The sequence below is a fragment of the Peromyscus californicus genome, unplaced genomic scaffold (assembly GCF_007827085.1).
Source record: "Peromyscus californicus insignis strain IS unplaced genomic scaffold, ASM782708v3 Scaffold_13__1_contigs__length_99412109, whole genome shotgun sequence".
Lineage (NCBI taxonomy): Eukaryota > Metazoa > Chordata > Mammalia > Rodentia > Cricetidae > Peromyscus > Peromyscus californicus.
Window position 1 is genome coordinate 37,472,001 of NW_026294424.1, and position 6,460 is coordinate 37,478,460.

The 6,460-nt window shown below is 40.5% G+C and overlaps 1 pseudogene; it reads right to left on the bottom strand.

Annotated features, from left to right (window-relative positions):
• Positions 1–5,863: 5,863 nt before the first annotated feature.
• On the bottom strand, positions 5,864–6,249 carry LOC128108867 (proteasome assembly chaperone 3-like; annotated as a pseudogene).
• Positions 6,250–6,460: the final 211 nt, after the last annotated feature.

Genomic DNA, 6,460 nt, shown 5'->3' on the forward strand with positions numbered 1-6,460 from the left:
TCAGAGTGCTGAAGAGCAAGAGGGGAGATCAGCAAAAGGATGTTCTCCAAGACAGCCTGGTTGTCACTAGTGGGAGCATTGAATTACTGTCAAAAGGCTTTGGATTCAGGGTTGGGGGAACTAGAATCAGACCAGGGGATGCTATGAGGACTCTTGTGCCTCCTTTCAGCCATGGAGTTCATCCTGGTCATTTCTATGGGACAGTCTCTCATTGCAGCATTTCTGGTGTTCAGGATGGAGAATCCCTGGTGCTATAGGGCTTTTCTACAAATGGTTTAGCGGCCGTCCCCGGCCTTTCCTACCCACGAGATGCCAATAGAACTTCCACAGTCTTGATAAACAAACATATCTGTCAACATTTCTAAATATGCCTTGGAGGGCAAAGTCTCCTCCAACCGGGAGTAAAATGTTGGAGCAGACTCATGAGAGCCAATGACTTGGTGCTTTGCACAGACCAAGCTGAAGGCAGCAGAAATTCTTCCTATGCTACACAAAATTTTCTCCAGCAAAATCTCGTCTTTGTTCTCAGCAACTGGGGTCTTGATTTCCCCAAGGTGACGTACACAGCTGCATCTGTAGGAGTCAGTTGGTTATCTGTCTGTTCTGACAAGGCCCCTGGTGTGTTTGAGGGAGGTGCGTCTTTGACTCATCAAAGCACAGTGCATGCACAATTACATCTCTGCATTGTGCTTGCCAAAGCACGACAATCAGAACACTTTGATCCAAGGCTTGTTTTGTTCTGGTTGGTATCAGAAGTTCCTAACCTTAGATTGAGTGGTGAAATTGATTGTATATTCCATTTGCCACAAGCCTTCCAGCTTGTACATCTATTCTTTTCATTTTCTTGGCCCAGGTTCACAGTCAGCAGTCATATAATATTCTTTAAAGTGTTTTCCATTGTGACTAGGCTTTCCAGAGTAAATTTTGGAGGGACAACTGCACTCTCAGCATTTCTACCTTGGAATGTCCAAATGGATAGGTCTCGAGCTAGAGCTGTTGAGTCTGGAGTTGAACTGCAGAAGAAGCCAAAATATCTGAGGGATCAAATGGAAAGGAATAGTATAGAAGGCCAGCATTCTATACTAAATTAAGACCATTAAGTCAGGAGAAAGGTTTCCCTGAACAGAAGCGCTAAAAGCAGATTCTAAAATTGGGATATGGAGCCACTATGATATGGGCAGGGGGGGATGGAAGCAAGGAGAAGGCTCAGAACAGCAGCTGCTATGAAGCAAGGTGGAACCAAAACTTGTGAGTGTAAGCTACTAGCTGGGCATTATACTCTGCATTCTCAGGAAGAACGTGTGGTGCAGGTTCTGCCATCTGGAAAGGAGGCAGAGAGGAGTTCAGCTACTTGCTCATCATCACAACTGAGTGTAGAAGGGCCAGAAGCAAAAGGGTGAGAATTCTGACTGTCTGATGCCAGAGCTGGGCTGTGAGTCATTGAAGTCTGTGCCACTCTGAGAAATACACTGGTGGGTATTGAGTAGATTGTTATAACGTAAAGGATCAGGAAAAATAGGTGAGGAAATTATTTTAATATCATCCCAGAGGTTAATTCATAGGAGAGAAAGAGGCCCATGATCAAAGCAACCTAAACTTAGCCAACAATTGTTGGCTTTCAAAATTCCAAAGGATGACACAGCCTTAAAGCCCAAACCTTTGTATTCTGTTGATTGTTTAGCAAAGGATGCTTGAGTTTGATGAGCCGCAAAGTACCAAATACTGTATGATCTGAAAACAGACACTGATAGTTTCAACATTCAGACTATACCTGATTATGATAGGTACATCTCCCTATGAGCAAACCTTTTCAATGTTTTGAAATGAAATGTCCTACTTTGTCTCTCATACCAATTTTTGCCTTAAGGTCTACCATGTCTAACTTAAAATAGCACCCCAACTCTTTTGGTTACTGTTCGCATGGTATACATGTCTTACTGCTTACATAATATGTATGTCTTTTCCTCCAGTTTTTTCCCCATTAAAAATTATTTTTATTTTATATGTCTAAGTGTTTTACCTACATGTATGTAAGTCCACCACAAGCATACTCAATGCCTGTGGATGTCAGAAGAGGGTATCCCATCCTTACAGATGATTATGATCTGCCAAGTGGGTGCTGGGACTGGAAGCTAGGTACTCTACAAGAGCAGTATGTGCTCTGAACCACTAAGCAATCTCTCTTGCCCCTTTCTTCCAGTTTTTAATTATATGACTTATTTGTGTATTTTCTTTATCTATTGAGTTTACCCCCATTGTCTTTTTCTCCTTTGTTCTGTGTATGTGCTGAATTACACTTAATTTTGGAGTGTGAAGTTAATTCATATTCATAATATATTTCACTAATTCATGTTGAGTTACCCCTATGATTGACAGACTCTACATGTCCACATTATATTGACAATTGTTGAATCTTAATAGTTTTCTATTGTCAGGATAATGGCACTAATGACTCCAGAAATGGCGTGGGAAGTACTCCCACTCCTATTTTGTGTGAGATTGGTGTTACTTCTTTTCTAAATGGTTGACTAAATTCACCAGTGAAACTCCCTGAATCTGGACTCCTTCCCATGCCAAGAATGCTTTCAATGGGGAGTGTCCTGCCTTATGAGATGCTCAAATGTTTTGGTCTGTCTTCTGACTAAGTCTGTCAGGCTTAGTAGGTTTCTTATATGAGATGTGGTCATTTGACAGATTGATACATTTCACTCAAGGTGTCAACTTCGTCGTCGTCGTGCATTATTACATTGTTTATAATCCATATGTTGTTCTGTGGTTATCTTTGTAATGTCCTGGGAATATTCTGTGATGTCTCACTTGATTTTTGTTATTTCTGACTTTCTTTTTGATCAATCATACTACAGGTTGATCATTTGTATTGATCTTTTAAAACGTTATGGTTGAAAAGGCTCCACAGTTTTACTGATTTTTCTTTCTTGTTTGCTTTTCATTTTATTGATTTAATGCTTTTTATTACTTCTTTGTACTTTGGGGTTCAGTTTTTATTGTTCTGTGTTCTCAGTGTGGATGTGAGGATAACAGATATCGGATATTTAAAGAATTGGTGATGCAAACGTTCAGTGCTGTAAAATTTCTTCTGAGCACTGTTTTATTTGTACATCATAAACTTTGATAGGGGATATTTTCTAATCTCCCTTGTCAATTTCTCTTTGAAACAGTCTATTTTGAAATATGTTGTTTTCTCAGATATTTGGGACTTTCCTAGTATCTTTTCATTTTATAATAGTTGGAGAGATGGATTGTATACTTTCTACCCTTTGACATGCTTTGAGATTTTCTTTATGGTCCAGATATGGTATATATTTAGTAGATTTTCCAAGTGCACTTGGAGTCTCTGAATTATGCTCTTGTTTGGTTACTGTGGTGGTGTGAGTGAGAAATGTCCCCCATAGTCTTCCGTATTTGATCCCCAGTTGGTGGTACTGTTTGAGGAGATTTGGGTAGTGCAGCCTTGATTGAGGAAGTACATCCATCGTGGTGGGCTTTGAGATTAAAAACCTCACACTACTTCTAACTTGCTCTCTACTTCGTGCTTGAATTTGAAGATGTGAGCGTTCAGCATCCTGTTCCTGCTGCCATGCTGCCATTTGCTACTATGCCTCCTGTGGGGATTGGAATGATAGTGGCCCCCATAGGCTCATCTATTTGAATACTTGGTCTCTAGTTGGTGGGAATGTTTTGGAAGGATTAGGAAGTGTGGCCTTGTAAGAGGAGTTGTGTTACTGGAGGGTAGACTTTGAGGTTTATGGCATTTCTAGTTAGCTCTCTTTGTCTCTGACTTGTGGGTCAAGATGCCTGCTCTCAGTCACTGCTCCCCATGATAGATGATGGTCATGGACTCTAACCCTCTGAAACTGTAAGACCCAAATAAACCTTTTCTTCTAAAAGTTGCCTTGGTCATGACAGCAATATGAAAGTAACAAAGGCACCTCCCTACCATGATGGATGATCATCCCTTTAGGACCACAAGCCAGAATAAATTCTTCCTTATACAAGTTGCCTTGGTTATAGTGTCTTATCACAGGAACAGAAAAATAACTCACATAATTGTGTTAATGAATAAATTAAACCAAATTGGAGGTGTTATTAACTCTATAATCTTATTCTGTCTAAGTTTTTAGCTACTAGAAGAGGAGTGTACACATTTCTATCATAATTGAAAATCTGTTAATTTCTTCTTTCATATTTATCAGTTTTTATTTCATGTGTTTTATAACCTTCTATTACTTTCTCATATATTTTGAATTATTAGCATTCGATAAATTAAACCGCTTGTTAAGATAAAAATGTCTCTTGTAGTTCAAGATCATCCTTGGCTACATAGTGAATACTAGTCTAGTCTGGGTTATATAACATCCTGTATCAAAAGCAAAGCAAACAAACAAAAAACAAAAAAACAACTCCTTTTTTGTTACTAGAGCTAGTGTATTAGTTACTTTTCTGTTGCTGTGATAAAACACTGTGACCAAGGTGTCTTAGTTAGGGTTTCTGTTGCTGTCAAGAGATATCCTGACCATGGCAACTTTTATAAAGGAAAACATTTGAGGTGGTGACTTACAGTTTCAGAGGTTCAGTTCATTATCATCATGGTGGGGAGCATGGTGGCATGCAGGCAGATGTGATGCTGGAGGAGTAGCTGAGAGTTCTACATCCTGCAGGCAACAGGAAATCAAATGAGACAGTGGGCAGTAGGCATCCTGAGCATAGGAAACCTCAAAGTTCCCATGCCCTTCAGTGACACATTTTCTTTATCAAGGCCATACCAACTCTAACAAATCCACACCTTTCAGTAATGCCACTCCCTTTGGGGGCCATTTTTTTTCAAACCACCATACAAGACAACTCATATAAGGAAGACTTAATTTGGGCTATGGTTTTAGAGGGTTAAGAGTTCATTATGGCAGGAGAGATGGTAGTAAGTGGCAGGCATCATAGTAGGAACAGCTTACATCTTAGACTATGGACAGAAAGCAGAGAGAGCAAGTAGGAATGGCATGTAACTTTTGAAACCTCAAACTCTGCCCCCAGTGACATATTACTCCAGGAAGGTCACATTTCTTAACTCTACCCAAATATTACCACTAACAGGGGGTCAGTTGTTCAAACCTCTGAGCCTATGGGGGACATTCTCATTCAATTCCCCACAACTATGAATTTGTTCTTAAAAGTCTACCTTGATATGAAGAAAACCACTCTGGTGTTCTTATTATTAATATTTGCATAGTTCATTATTCTCTGTTCTTACAATTTTACAATGTAAGACTCAATAATTTATTTCTACTTACTGCTAGTTTTAATTTATCTATTTTTATTTATGTGTGTATATGCGTGTGTGTGTGTGTGTGTGTGTGTGTGTGTGTGTGTGTGTGTGTGTGTTTGTCTGTATGTGTACTATGTGTGTGCAGGTACCTACAGAAGTTAGGAGAGGATGCTGGATCCCATAGCACTGGGGTTACAGGCAGTTGTGAGCTCCCACATAGGTGCTTGGAATCCAGCTGGTTCTTCTTTAAGAGCAGTAAGTGTTCTTATTTTAATTTTAGGAGATTTACTTTTAATAAAAAGACCCTCCCACTGAGAGATGAACACTGAAGGCTACTGGTTCTTTCCATTTCCATCTGAGCATATACCCCTGCTGCAGCCAAGATTCATTCCCAGTGCCCCAAACATGACTCCAGGACACAGAGGACACACAGGGAGAGTCCCTTGAGTGTTGTTTCTAGTTTCAAGGGCTAAAGCCAGAGAAAGTTCTTTTGCTTGACTGTCCTGGCTTTGGTAAGATGGGTGTTAAAGACACTGCCAAGCATCCACTTGGTCCTGAATATCAAGCACTGTTAACTGTAGGTCACCACACCCGACACAGCATAATTACCTCCTTCAAGGCCTTCATCTCTCCATGTTTTTGTCCTTCTCAACCACAGCCTGAAGGGCAGCTCTACTTCCTGCTTCTTGAGCCCCAGACACTACCAGGTTCTTTGCAAAGACATGGATGGGATGAGGGTGCTCATATTGCCCGAGAAGGCTTTTGTGGTAAACATTGGCTTGCTGCCATCATTGGACATAATGCTGGGCTCCAAAGAGACCAGAGTACCCATGTTCTCTAACTGGGTCATCAAAACCAGGGTATGGCTTCTGAAGGCCTTGTAGACCACTTGGGTATGCCTACCATATGTTCGCCTCACATACCACTTCTGTCTGCTTTTTAGAAATTACTAATGGTTTGTTCTCCATGGTTCCATCTTCTATTTTGCCTGTATGTATATTTTGTATGACATGTGCATGATGGTGACATTAGAGGCCAGAAGAGGATGTCAGACCCCTAGAACTGGAGTTACAGATGGTGATGAGCCTCCATATGCATGCTGGGAATAGAACCCCATCCTCTAGAAGAGCAACTGGTGTTCTGAACCAAGACTCCAGGCCTTATAGTACATTTAATAAG